The sequence below is a fragment of the Ornithorhynchus anatinus genome, chromosome 4 (genome assembly GCF_004115215.2).
Source record: "Ornithorhynchus anatinus isolate Pmale09 chromosome 4, mOrnAna1.pri.v4, whole genome shotgun sequence".
NCBI lineage: Eukaryota > Metazoa > Chordata > Mammalia > Monotremata > Ornithorhynchidae > Ornithorhynchus > Ornithorhynchus anatinus.
In genome coordinates, this window is record NC_041731.1 from 75,446,966 (window position 1) to 75,461,142 (window position 14,177).

General features: G+C 41.6%; 1 non-coding gene across 1 annotated transcript; it reads right to left on the reverse strand.

Annotated features, from left to right (window-relative positions):
* Window positions 1–13,048: 13,048 nt before the first annotated feature.
* Window positions 13,049–13,186, reverse strand: LOC114811417. Its single transcript, XR_003759121.1, has one exon. It is a non-coding gene; the product is annotated as a small nucleolar RNA SNORA7 (small nucleolar RNA).
* Between the last annotated feature and the right edge of the window lie 991 nt (window positions 13,187–14,177).

Sequence of the window (14,177 nt, forward strand, 5' to 3'; positions counted from 1 at the left end):
CTGCTACTTCTGTAGAACTCTTCTAAACACTTAGTACAGTGTCCTGCATGTAGTAAATGCTTGATAAATACCACTGATTGACTGATTAAAGAGCAAAGACCCAAGTGCAAGGGCAATGTGAAAGGGAGAGGGAGTAGGGGCTTCGTCATGGAAGTTTGCTTGGAGATGAGATTTCAATAAGGCTTTGAAGGTGGAGAAAGTGGTGTCTGTCATATTTGAATGGAGAGGGAGTTCCGGGCCAGAGAGAAGATGTGGGCAAGAGGTAGGGAGCGAGATAGACAAGATTGAGGTATAGTAAGTAGATTGCGGTTAGAGGAGCCAAGTGTGCAGCCTGGGTGGTAGTAGGAAATCAGCACTTGATTATTCACCTCCACATTCCATACTCGTTTTAGCCCTTATGTACATATCTTTAAATCCTGCTACTTTTCTTTAACCATACTTTACAAAAGCATCTATCTCCCCTACTAAAATGTAATATTGTTGAGGGCAGGGATCAAATCTGCTAACTCTAGTCTATTTTCCCAAGTGCTTAGTGCTCTGCAGAGAGTAAAGGCTCAAAAATATGATTGATATACAGTAAGAATAGGTTAGGCATGTATAGTCCACAGAATGGCCTAGCAGACTTATTTCATCATCATTCTCTGTTTTGGATCATGGCTCTTCAATACTTCTCCTCAGTAATTCTCACCAACATTTCACTCTTTGCTCCACATAGCAATGAAAATATCCATTAATGTCTACTGGGTGTTGATGAACTAAAGTCTCAACCTGAACTCTCCCCTAGCTTTCGAGAATGGCTGCCCACTGGCCTCCGTGTGAAGCAATGGAGTTGGAAAGAAACTCTACAGCTATTTGGACTTGAAAGTGCATCCAAACAGTGTTAACTCCTGAGTAGTGCTGGAAGTCACTTTAGTTTATTAGCCTTTTTGAGAGAACTTCTGATTTCTAATCACTTAAACTGCAACGCCCTGCCTACAGAAATGTGGTGACGGCAGGGGTGGAGAAGAGGAGAAGGAGGAAACCTATTCTTTAGTATTAAAATGGACTGCAGGAGATTAAAGTTCAACAGTGAAAAATGCTACATAGACAAGTAGACTTCCAAAAGAACAGGCACACTAGCATCAGATCAGATGACTGTTCACAAATGGCAACCTAATTAAGCATGTAGATGCAAGATCTAAGGAATTGTTAGAGATATAAACTGGAAATGGAAGAATTCAAAGTCTTTAAACAGTAGGACTATCTTGATAATGGCAGGGAGATAATAAAATAATATTACTAATATGATGGTACTTGGTAAGGATTTATTATGTGCCAAGCTCTGTTCTAAGCACTAGGGTAGATACAAGTTAATCAGGTTGAGCATAGTCCCTGTCTCACATGGGGCTCAAAGTCTAAGTTTTAGGAAGAATAAGTATTGAATCCCCATGCAGCCAAACACATCTTTGAACCAGGTCCTCTAACTTCCAGGCCCATGCTCTCTCCACTAGGCAATGCTGCAGAGAAGCAGAGAAGTATCAGAGAAGATACTTGCTATTGGTCCTGCACTGAAGCAGATGAGAGCAATTTGAATAACTGAGGGTTTACATTCAAATAATCAAAGTCCCACTTTGTATAGAGTTCACTATCAATTAGCCTCTTTTCATATTCTTCATGTTTTCCATTTTAATAAACATTATATTTGAGACAGATTATCAGTACTAAGGATTTTTTTTTATTATTTCACAATGCTTAATGTGGTGATTCAATTTCAAAGGAGGGGCCATAGCAAAACAGTTATCATGACTCAACACAATAATAAACACCGGCTACTCCCTGGGAGCATGTTAGAATTTTGGGAAGCACATTAACTCTTCCAAGCCAATAGTGCCATAATTAGACCCCTTTGTGGTTCTGCAAGTGCTAATGCACCACCCCAAATTTCAAGTCACTGAACGACTTTGTCATCTAGACTGGGAGCCCATTGTTGGGTAGGGATTGTCTCTATTTATTGCTGAATTGTATTTTCCAAGAGCTTAGTACAGTGCTCTGCACACAGTAATTGCTCAATAAATACGATTGAATGAATGAATACTCGACCTAGGCACTTAGCCATTTATAGCGGCTCAGTAGCTCTAGCAAATCCAAGCTGAAGGCAAAATGTTTTCTCCCTCAGAAATGATCAAACTAAATCAAGTATGGTTTCACTCCTAAAAATGAAAGGATAATTTACTCCATTAATGGTGTCAAGTACCTCACCAAGAACAGTGCTGTTGTTCAGAAAGATTTTATCTAAAAGCCAACAAGTCACTCTGCCAACATGTGACCAGTATGAATGGCATGGAATTCCTGGAAGTGACTTTTTGAAGTCTGGCTTCTGCATGGAAAAAAATATGGCCTGGTGGGCCAAGCCCTCAACTCCATATCAAGAATCCTGTTATTCAGTTGACTTCATAACTGATTCACCCTGTGACCTCTGGGATATCACAGATTCTCTGTAAAATGGGGCGATTTCTCCAACATCCTTCTCCTGGAGTGGTCTTTAAAGAAGGCTGACATTAATAGTTAATATGATAGTGATGTACTTTTATAGGGAAAAAAAGGTTCTGTATTTCACTGTAGTCCTGGGGAAGTCCTATTGCTGAACAGAGTGGGAACCTGGAGGGAAGTTCTTTGCCAGTTATATTACAGCAGATTACTGTTAGAACAAGACTAGAGCTCTTTTGTTTTTATTTTCCAATCCAGAGCTTCTATCCACTACTCATCATATTAAAAGCTGCCCTGGATTTTCACGGGGAGGACATCCAAACCTTATCCTCCCCCGACTTTCCCATCACTGTAGATGGCACCACCATCCTTTCTGTCACACAAGCCCGGAACCTTGGCATTATCCTTGACTCCTCATTTTCATTCTACCCACATATTCAATCCGTCCCTAAATCCTGTCGGTTCCACCTTCACAACATCGCTAAAATCTGCCCTTTTCTCTCCGTCCAAACTGTTACCACATTAATACAGTCACTCATTCTATCCTGCTTGGATTACTACACCAGCCTCCTTTGCTGACCTCCTAGCCTCCTGTCTCTCCCCACTCTAGTCTATACTTCACTTTGCTGCCAGGTTAAACTCATTTAACTTCTCTGTCCCTCATCTGTAAAATGGAGATTGACTGTGACCCTCATGTGGGACATGGATTGTGTCCAACTTAATTAGCTCATATCTACCCCAGCACATAGTACAGGGCCTGACACATAAGTGCTTAACAAATTCTATGAAAAGGAAAAAAAAAGAGCACTGTACTGGGCAAAAAATGATGATGATGATAATAATGATAATAATAATAATTGTGGCATTTCTAAAGTGCTTACTACGTGCCAGGCACTGTACCTAGCACTGGGGTGGATTCAAGTAAATGAGGATGGACACAGTCCATGTCCCACATGGGGCTCAAAGTGTTAATCCCCATTTTACAGATGAGGTAACTGAAGCCCAGAGAAGTTAAGTGACCTGCTCAAGATCACACAGCAGACACATGGCAGAACCAGGATGAGAACCTATGTCCTTCAGACTTCCAGACCTGTGCTCTATCCACTAGATAACACTGCTTCTCTATGGAATGCAGAATACTGTACTGAGTACCAACTTTGTTCAGAACATTTTATTGAATGCCTTGTTGAATGTACCACACTGTACTAAGCCCATACTGAATGTAGAATCCTGTACTAAATGCCTAGTATACATAGATCTCCTACTACAGCCCAGCCTGCACGCTTTGCTTCTCTAGTGCCAGCTTCCTCACTGTGTCTCCATCTCATCTGTCTGGCTGCTGATCCTTTTCCCACATCCTCCCCCTAGCCTGGACCTCCTTTCCCTTCCCTATATGGCAGACCACCACTCTCTCCACCTTCAAAGCACTATTATGGTCACATCTCCTCCAAGAGGCCCTTCCCAATTAAGCCCTCTTTTCCCTGGCTCCCTTTCCCTTCTCTTTTATCTGTGCAGTTGGGATCTGTGACCTTTGGACGTTTGATATTCACCCCACCTTCAACCCCACAGCACTTGTGTGCATATCTTTAAAGTACATATTATAAATTGTTTATATTAATGTCTGCCTCCCCATCTTGACCGTAAACTCACTGTGGACAGGGAACATGTATGCCAACTCTGTTGTAATTGTCCTCTCCCTAGCACTTAGTTACAGTGCTCTGCATATAGTAAGCACTCAATAAATAGCATGGATTATCTAATTGACTGTAGATCAGAGAACTGGGCAACTATTGGTAGCAAAGCACTATACTAGCTTCAATAAACAGACAATAAAAATAAAATACACAGTCCCCACTTCTAGTGAAATTACCATAAAAGAGCAAGCAAATACCAATGTTATTCTTATTTTTATTTATTGAATTTGTGAAGAGTACTGTAGCATGCACAGTTAAAAGTTACAAGTATATTAATTTGGACACTAGCCTAAGCAATATTTTGTAACCAATCCCCCATCAGAAAGAAGATATCTAACAAAATCAATGAAGTTGTTTTTTGTTTTTTAACTACTTGGTAGATAAAAAAGGGATTCTTGCCCAGTTCAAACATCTAGCAAATATCACCCAAACATTAGATAACTTTTCTGAGAGATACATACAGAATAATATCTAAATCTAAGATGATTTTTTTGGAAATATTTTACCAGTTGTTGACATTTTTTAATCTTAATTACTAAAGTTAATTCAATGCACCCAGCAGTTAACTCTGAAAATGCCCATGAACGTAAAAATAAGTCTGCATCATTAGAACCATTCCATATTGCTGTTGATGAGGAAAAAAAAAACCAGCATGGCCTAGTGGAGAGGACACAAGTCAACTAATAACTGCCACGTCTCCTGTGTGACATTAGGCAAGTCTCTTAACTTTTTTGTGCCTGAGTTTCCTCAATACCTGGTCTTCCTCGTGTTTAGACTGTGATCCCCACGTGGGAAAGGGACTCTGGCAAGACCTGATTAGTCTGTATCTACCCCAGAACTTAGGATAGTGTCTGACACAAAGTAGGCACTTAACAAATTATCATAATTATTCATTGTTATTATTATTCTCTGTGTAAAATGGAGATTCAGTACCTTTCATTCAGTCATATTTATTGAGCACTTACTATATGCAGAGTACTGTACTAAATGCTTGGAATGTACAATCCTATTCTCTCTCCCCCTTTTGATTGTGAACACCACATGGGAGAGGGACTGTGTCTGATCTGATTATCTTGTATCAAACCCAGTGTTTAGTAAATTGCTCAGAATAGAGTAAATGCTAACGAATACCACACATATACCTGTGAAAAAAATACAGTTAAAAAGGCAGCAATCTAACTGTCTCCTTTGAAATAGCCCCTTTCTTCCATCTCTTTAAGAATCTTCAAGGAAAATCCATTATCTGCAAAGTTCTATTCGTTAAGGAGAATGTCGGTGCTTGAGGCAGCATTAAGTTACCATAATAAAGTTTGTAATTAGGGAGGTCAACTTGCCTAGAGGAAATGCTTACTGCATATTTGTAAAAGTCCCTTATTTGTAAGAACTTGATTAAGCCCAGCAGGTATTATGTTTCTTCTCCCCCAGTGAAAGATAACAATAGAGTTATAATGATAGTCTCATATTTCAGGAGGTAGTATTGCAGACAGACCAAGCTACTGAAATACTGAAGGAGATTGGTCTGATTTACTTTGTGGCTACCTTGATTGTATCCATTAGAATTTCCCTTTGTTTTTTCCATCAGAGAAGCTTCAAAAAAACCCCAAAAATATAAATAAATTTCCTTAAAGTTATGAGGAGCAAAATAAGCAAAATAATGTTGTTAAATTGCCATATTCCCCAAAGTGCTTAATTTTAAATAACTTTTCTATCAGACAATTGCATAACTGTGTGGAGACCACAGTACCAAGTGCTTAGGAAAGTGAAATACAACAGAGTTGGTAGAGCTATATTCGAGAGAGCAACTATTCCAAGTCCCAGACACTCAGAGACTTTGGAGTGGCCTTCACTGCCAGATTCTGTAAACATCCCTTTGCACCTCACCCTGTCAAAACACTGGCCCCTTCTCTTCTTCCTCCCCAGACCACAATCTTCAATAGATAACTTTGTCACGGCTCCTACCCCACTGCTTTCAAACATGATTGTGTCTCCCTCTCCTAAAAAAAAAAACCCTCCCTTGAGCCCACAGCTACCTCCATTTATCACACCAATCTCCCTCCTTCCATTCCTTTCCAAACCCTTGAATGAGTTGTTCCCACCCTCCACCTTAACTTCCTCTCCTCTAATTCACTCCTTGACCCCCTAAAATCTGGCTTCTATCCCCTTGAGGGCACTGAAATAGCCCTCTCTCTGGTCACCAATGACTTCCTTCTTGACAAATCTGATGGCCGCTACTCCATTCTAATCCTCCTTGGATTCTCAGCTGCCTTCGGCATAGTGAACCATCCCCTCCTCCTGGAAACACTGTCTGAACTCAGCTTCACTCCTGGTTCTCCTTCTTTCTGACTGTTCCACATCAGTCTCTTTTGGAGACTCCTCCTCTGGCTTCCCCAACTTTAACGGTGAGATTCAGTTCTGGCTCAGTTCTGGGTTCCTTTCTTTTCTCCATCTACATCCACTCCCATGGAGAACTTACTAGTTTCCATGCCTTCAACTACCCATTGCTATAGAGATGATTTCCAAATCGACCTCTCTAGCTCTGATTTTTCTCCTCTGCGGTCTCACATTTCTTCCTGCCTATAGGACATGTCCCCACCAACACCTCCAGTTAAGCATACCCAAGACATAACTACAAAATCTCTCCTCCCCTTGGCCATCCCATCAACATAGATAACACCATTATTTTCCCCATCTAACAATCTTATAACCTTGGCATTATCCTTAACTCATTTCCCTCATTCATCCAACTTACTCAATTTGTCACCAAATCCTTTCAGTTCTACCTTCTCAACATCTCCAGTATCCATCCTGTCCTCTCCATCCAAACTGCTACATGCTTATCGAAGAACCCATTTCCTTCCTTGATTATTGCACTTGCCTCCTCCCTGACCTCCCTACTCTAGTCAATAATTTTCTCTGTTGCCTGGATCATTTAAAATAAAAGGTCCTGTCCATACCCATTCACTTCTTGAGAACCTTAAGGGAAGCAACATGGCCAAATGGTTAGAGCATGGGTCTGGGAGTCAGAAGGATCTGAGTTCTAATCCCAACTCTGCCACTTGTCTACCATGTGACCTTGGGGAAGTCATTTAACTCCTCTGTGCCTCAGTTACTGCATCTGTAAAAATGGGATTTAAGAGAGTGATCTCCATGTGGGAAAGGGACTGTGTCCAACCTGATTAGCTTGTATCTATCCCAGTGCTTAGTACAGTGATGATGATGTTGGTATTTGTTAAGCGCTTACTATGTGCCGAGCACTGTTCTAAGCGCTGGGGGAGATACAGGGTAATCAGATTGTCCCACGTGGGGCTCACACACTTTTAATCCCCATTTTACAGATGGGGGAACTGAGGCCCAGAGAAGTGAAGTGACTTGCCCACAGTCACACAGCTGCCAAGTGGCAGAGCAGGGAGTCGAACTCATGACCTCTGACTCCAAAGCCCGGGCTCTTTCCACTGAGCCACGCTGCTTCTCGCCTTTCACATAGTAAGCAATTAATAAAAATCATTTAAAAAAAGAACAGAAAACCTCTAATGGTTACCCATCTACCTTTGCACAAGCAGAAATTTCTTTACACTGGCTTTATGGAATTCAGTCAATTCTCCCTGTCCTACCTTACTTCACTGATCTCCTACAACCTAACCCAAATGCTTTGCTTCTCTAATGCCAACCTACTCTCTGTACCTCATCTATTTTGCCACTGACCCCTTGCCCACATCCTCCCTCTGGCCTGGAACTCCCTGCACTTTTATATCTAATAGATCGCCATTCTCCCCACCTTCAAAGCCTTCGTAAAACCACTTCTCCTCCAAAAGGCCTTTCCTAGGTCCCTCATTTACCTCTGTTCTGCAGCATCGTACCCTTTGAGCACTTGACTTCACCCCACCCCAACCTCATCCCCACAGTATCCTAATTCTCTGCCATTTTCCCTATGTGTAATGCATTTTAATGGCTGTCTTCCCTTCAAGACTGTAAGCTTTTTATGTAGAGATACTATCAACTCTATTGCATTGTACTCTCCCAAGTGCTTAGTATAGTGCTCTGCATGCAGTAAGCACAGTAAGCCCCCAGAAAGTATACAGTGATCATAAAAACAGATATATGATGCCTGTGACATCATATGTGTTACACTACCGTCCACCCTAAATAAGAAAATTCATGAGAGGAAATGACGATGATGGTATTTGTTAAGCGCTCACTATGTGCCTGACTATCTGTTGCCGAATTGTACATTCCATGCCCTTAGTACAGTGCTCTGCACACAGTAAGTGCTCAATAAATACGATTGAATGAATGTGCAAGCACTGTTCTAAGCACTGGTGTAGATACAAGGTAATCAGGTTGTCCCACGTGGGGCTCACAATCTTAATCCCCATTTTACAGATGAGGTAATTGAGGCATAGAAAAGTGAAGTGACTTGCCTAAAGTCACACAGCTGAGAAGTGGTGGAGCTGGGATTAGAACCCGTGACCTCTGACTCCCAAACCTGTGCTCTTTCCACTAGGCCACGCTGCTTCTCTAATATATTAGAGAAATGATAATCAGGATCATCCATCATTCATTAGTTGTAAAGTGCCTTAGCGTAGGCAGGGCGTGGCATTAGGTTTGGAGAAAATTCACTGACAATAGTGAGAAGAATCAATCAATCAATCAAATGTATTTATTAATTACTTACCGTGTGCAGAGCACTGCATTAAGCACTTGGGAGAGTAAAATTTAACAGATCAGTATTCATGTTCCCTGTCCACAAACAGCTCACAGTTTATGCAGGGAGATATACACTAATATAATTTTTAAAAATTATGAATATGTACATAAGTGCTGTGGAGCTGAGGGAAGCGTGAATAAAAGGGAGCTAATCCAAGTTCAAGAGGGATGTAGAAGGGAGTGGAAGAAGAGAAAACGACGGCCGAGTCGGGAGGTGATTCCTCTCCTCAAGGACATGGGGCAACCATCCATTTGAACTCAGGCTAAATTCTGGCTGGGGGTGGGGGGGGTCCCAAATCTTCAGTCATCTATAGTTTATCCTTGCCATTAAATCCCATGTGCTAGTCCCAGTGACCTCATATTCACTTTTTCCATTTTGCTGGGTTTCAGGAACACCAGACATTCCTCCCCAGTACACTCCTTAATCATAGCTCATTCTAGACACTCTTGCCTCTACCTCATTCTTGCCATTCTCCTTGCCTGGAATCACCTTCCCATTTTAAGAACAAAAAGTCACCACAATTAACTTCAAGTTGCTCCACGAAATCCTCCCTCCATGACTTTCCTGTTTCAAGAACAAAAGATCCTCTCAAATTAACTTTGGGTTCCTTCACCAAATGTCCCCTCCTATATATCAGCCTCCAGCTGACTCTCTTCTTCCTCCCAAGCTCACCTTCTAGCTAGCTGTATCTTGCTCTGAACTCTCCTGCTTCCTTCCCTTTTCTCAAGCTGTTCTACTAACCTGGTATTCCCTTCCTCTCCCTAATTAAAGAGTCCATAACTATCCCCCCTTCAAAGGCCTCATTAAAACCCACCTCCCTCAACAGGCTTTCTCAACAAGACTTGGAGAAACAGCATGGTGTAGTGGACACAGTTCATTGTGGACAGGGAATGTATCTACCAACTCTGTTATATTGTACTTTCCTGAGCACTTGGTTTAGTGCTCTGAACAGAATAAAATACCATTACCATTTACTTCAGTAAATACCATTGACTGATCTCCAATTAACTTCCAACATCTCAACCCACATCAACACATCAATCCATCAACCTATTTTAACACATACATTCATTTATTTATGCCTTTCCTCTATATTTTTGTGTTTCTGCATAGTCAACTATAAAGTCAATCTATTTAGTCCAATAAGCCTCCGTATTTATGCATTTATAGCTATTCTCAGTCCTTAAACTTATTGGTATAGTCAATGGCATATTGATATATTTATTCTGCTACCAATCAATAGTATTTATTGAGTACTTACTGTGTGCTGAGCACTGTACTAAATGCTTGAGAAAGTACAACATAGAGTTAGTAGGCACACTCCTATGTCTCAGGGTGGCACCTGGAGAGTTTCCAGTACTCTACCCAACTCGACTATGTGAGGGAGAGTCAAAAGACGCCTGTCCATCCCATTCCTAGCTTGGGTAGTGGCTGCTAGTGGAAGGCAATCTGCTACCATCAAAAGTGCCCTGTGCTGGGCAGCAGCAGCATGGGGGAGAATGGAAGGTGAAAACTCAAGTTTACTGTGTGGAAGGAGGCAATGATAAACCGCATCCATATTTTTACCAGAAAAACTCTATGGATACACAGTCAGAATGGTAGCAGATGGAGGTGGGCAGACTATGAGCCCATTATTGGGCTGGGATTGTCTCTGTTGCCGAATTTTACACTCCAAGCGCTTAGTACAGTACTCTGCTTAATACAGTAAGCACTCAATAAATACTTCTGAATGAATGAATTCTGGGAGAGATGAGTCCATGGCATTGCTATGGGTCAGACACATCTCAACAACATAAGACAACAACAACAGATGCATTCCATGTCTACAGTGAGCATACTGCCTAGACAGTCATTAACCATAAATAAATAAATCATGTATAACTGCTGTGGGGCTGGGAAAAGCAGCGTGGCGCAGTGGAAAGTGCACGGGCTTTGGAGTCAGGGCTCATGAGTTCGAATCCCAGCTCTGCCACATGTCAGCTGTGTGACTGTGGGCAAGTCACTTAACTTCTCTGTGCCTCAGTTCCCTCATCTGTAAAATGGGGATTAAGACTGTGAGCCCCATGTGGGACAACCTGATTTCCCTGTGTTTACCCCAGTGCTTAGAACAGTGCTCTGCACATAGTCAGCGCTTAACAAATACCAACATTATTATTATTATTAAAAGGGTGAAGAAAGGGAGAAAATCCAATAGCAAGGGTGACGCATAAAAGACAGGGAGAAGAGGAACTGAGGACTTACTCTTGGAAGTTCTCTTGAAGAAGTTGTGCCTTCAATATGGCTTTGAAGGTGGGGAGAGGAATTATCTGTTGGATGTGAAGAGGAAGGGCATTCCAGGCCAGAGGCAACATGAGGGAGAGATGTAGGTGATGAAATAGACGAGATAGAGTTACGGTGAGTAGACTTGCGTTAGTGGAGCAATGTGTGAGGGCTGGCTATTCATCCTGATACATTTGTCATCACTGGTCTACCCTTATTTATCCTCTTGCTCCCTATATTTTTAGAAACTCTATCTGTCTGTATCCCCATTAGTGCTACTAGTGAACACTTACTCTGTGCTCAGCACTGGACTAAGCGCTTGGGAGTCTACAACAGAGTTGGTAGACATGTTCTCTGCCCATAGTGAGCTTCCAGTCTAGAGGAGGAGATGGATATTAATATAAATTATTTACATGAGTCTCTTGAGGGTAGTACCTCTACTATATTATTCCTTGTACCATTTACAATGCTCTGCACATAGTAGGTAGGCTGTCAATGCCATAAGCTTTAATGACGATGTTGCAGGACTCTATGAGCATGGAGAAGATCTACTTCACAGCTCTCTACATCAGCTATTTGTCAATAAATAGAAGACCATGCAAGTGCCACTAACTTCAAAGATACCATTATAAGGACGATTTTCAAGAAGAAATGGGAGACAACTGTGGAGTATTCTGGGAATCTCCTTGATCTCCATTGCAGGCAAGATTTTAATGAGAATTCTGGTGCATGGGTTATGACAAAACAGAGTTAACCATGCACTACCTGATGTGGTTTCAGACCTAAGCACAGCAGAGCAGATATATTTGCAGGGAACTGAGGCATAGAGCTCACAGTCTTAATCCCCATTTTACAGTTGAGGGAACTGAGGCACAGAGAAATGAAGTAGCTTACCCATGGTCACACAGCAACAAGTGGCAGATACCAGGATTAGAACCCATGACGTTCTGACTCCCAGGTCCGTGCTCTAGCCACTAGGCCATGCTGCTTCTCATAAGAAACATCAAGACTTCTAGTTTGCATCCACTGACCTTTAAAAAGTGTTTGACACTATCAGACTAGGGCTATGCACTTTGTTGAGAAAATTTGGCTTTGCTAAGAAATCACCCAAATTATTAGGCCTATTCTCCATCACCCAGGGAATTCTGTGATGGCCAATCTCCTTAGTTGTTATGAGAGCTCATTGTGCTAAAGAAGACACATGCAACTTCTAGAGCAGCTTCATCAGCTTCACTTACAATCAACCAATCAGTCATTGACATTTACTGAGCACTTACTCTGTGCAGAGCACTGCATTCAGTACAATGCAACAGAGATGGTAGATAAAATCCCTGCTCACAAAGAGTTTACAGTTTACAGACATTAAAGTCAACTGATCAATCAATCACACTGAGTGCTTACTGTGTGCACAGCACTGTATTGAGTGCTTGGGGAAGTATAGTATAAGAGACTCATTCCCTCCCGACAACGAGCTTCCAGTCGAGAGGACTGTAGTGGAAGGAAGATTGAGAAATCTTGAGTTTCTTGGAAATAAGGGCATAAGATAGAAGTATATGCAAAACAAAAAATGGGCTGTTTCCAAATGAGCATTAGGAAAAGTCTTTCATTCATTCAATCATATTTATTGAGCACTTACTCTGTGCAGTGTCTTTGGAAGAACATCATCAATGACTCAATTTTCCTTAGTTGCAAACTTGCCTTGTCCTATGTCGTCAAGTCATCGTCGACTCATAGCAACACCATGCATTAGCACATCTCTTCCAGAAAGCCCCACCTCCATCCAGTCATTCTAGTAGCATATCCATAGAGTTTTCTTGGTAAAAATACAGAAGTGGTTTACCATTGCCTCCTTCCATGCAGTCAACTTGAATCTCTGCCCTCAACTCTCTCCAATGCTGTTGCTGCCCAGTACAGGTGAATTTTGACTTGTAGCGGATTGCCTTCTACTTGCTAGCCACTGCCTAAGCTAGGATTGGAATGGACAGACCTCTGCCTGACTCTCCCTCCCATAGTCGAGACTGATAGAGTACTGGGAACTCTCCAGGTATGACCCTGAGAGGTCAAGTTGCAAACTAGGTGAAGTAAATTGCAGTTAGGGAAAATTATAGAGAATACGGATATTTAAATAAGTACTGTGAGGTTGAATATCAGAGAGATTAAGGGGAACAAACCCAAGAGGACATGGTCAACTCAGGGGTGGGGCAGATTGGGTGCATGAGGGCTAATTCTATTCAGTATCATATAACGGGAGGAAATTATGGATGTCAATATGTTAATGGCATGTCAAATTATAGAACTCGGTCAAATATCCAGCATTAAAGAAAAATCAATCTGTTGGGCATGAAAAGAATAGATGTCCATGAGATACCTGAGGTGTTGTTGAATATTGAAGTGAAAAGAGGCTAAGCTAGGAAATCAAAATAAACAATACAAAGACATAGTGAAGCATAGTGTCTAGTAGTGGATTTATAGGGGAAAAGTACCTGAAAAGATTATGACCTAGTGGAAAAAGCATGGATCTGGGAATCTGGGGATCTGGGTTCTAATCCAGAATCTGCCTCTTGCCTGCTGTGTGATCTTGGGAAAGAAACAACTTCTCTGTGCTTCAGTTTCCTTTTTTGTAAAATAGGGATCAAATACTATCCTTCCTAATTAGGCTGGAAGCCCCATGTGGGATGGAATTGTATCCTATCTGTCTTGTATCTACCCCAGTGCTCCATCCAGTGCTTGGTACATAGACAGCACTTAAAATGTGATTATTATTATTATCAGCATTATTGGTGTTATTATTATTACTAAACTAGCTTGGCAGACAGCAACTGTGGGAGGCGGGGCCCTCCTTAAAAGTGAAAGCTTCATGAAAATCAGGATACCAAGAATCTTGCTCCCAAACTGAGGCCAGCCCCTTAAGTTCCTTATGGGCACTGGTGATGTTTGTCACCTATATTGTGATGCACTTTCCCAGGCACTTAATACAGTGCACTGCACATGGTAAGCACTCAACCAATGCCACTAACTGCCATGAATGTAAAAAAGGACAACATACTTACAGA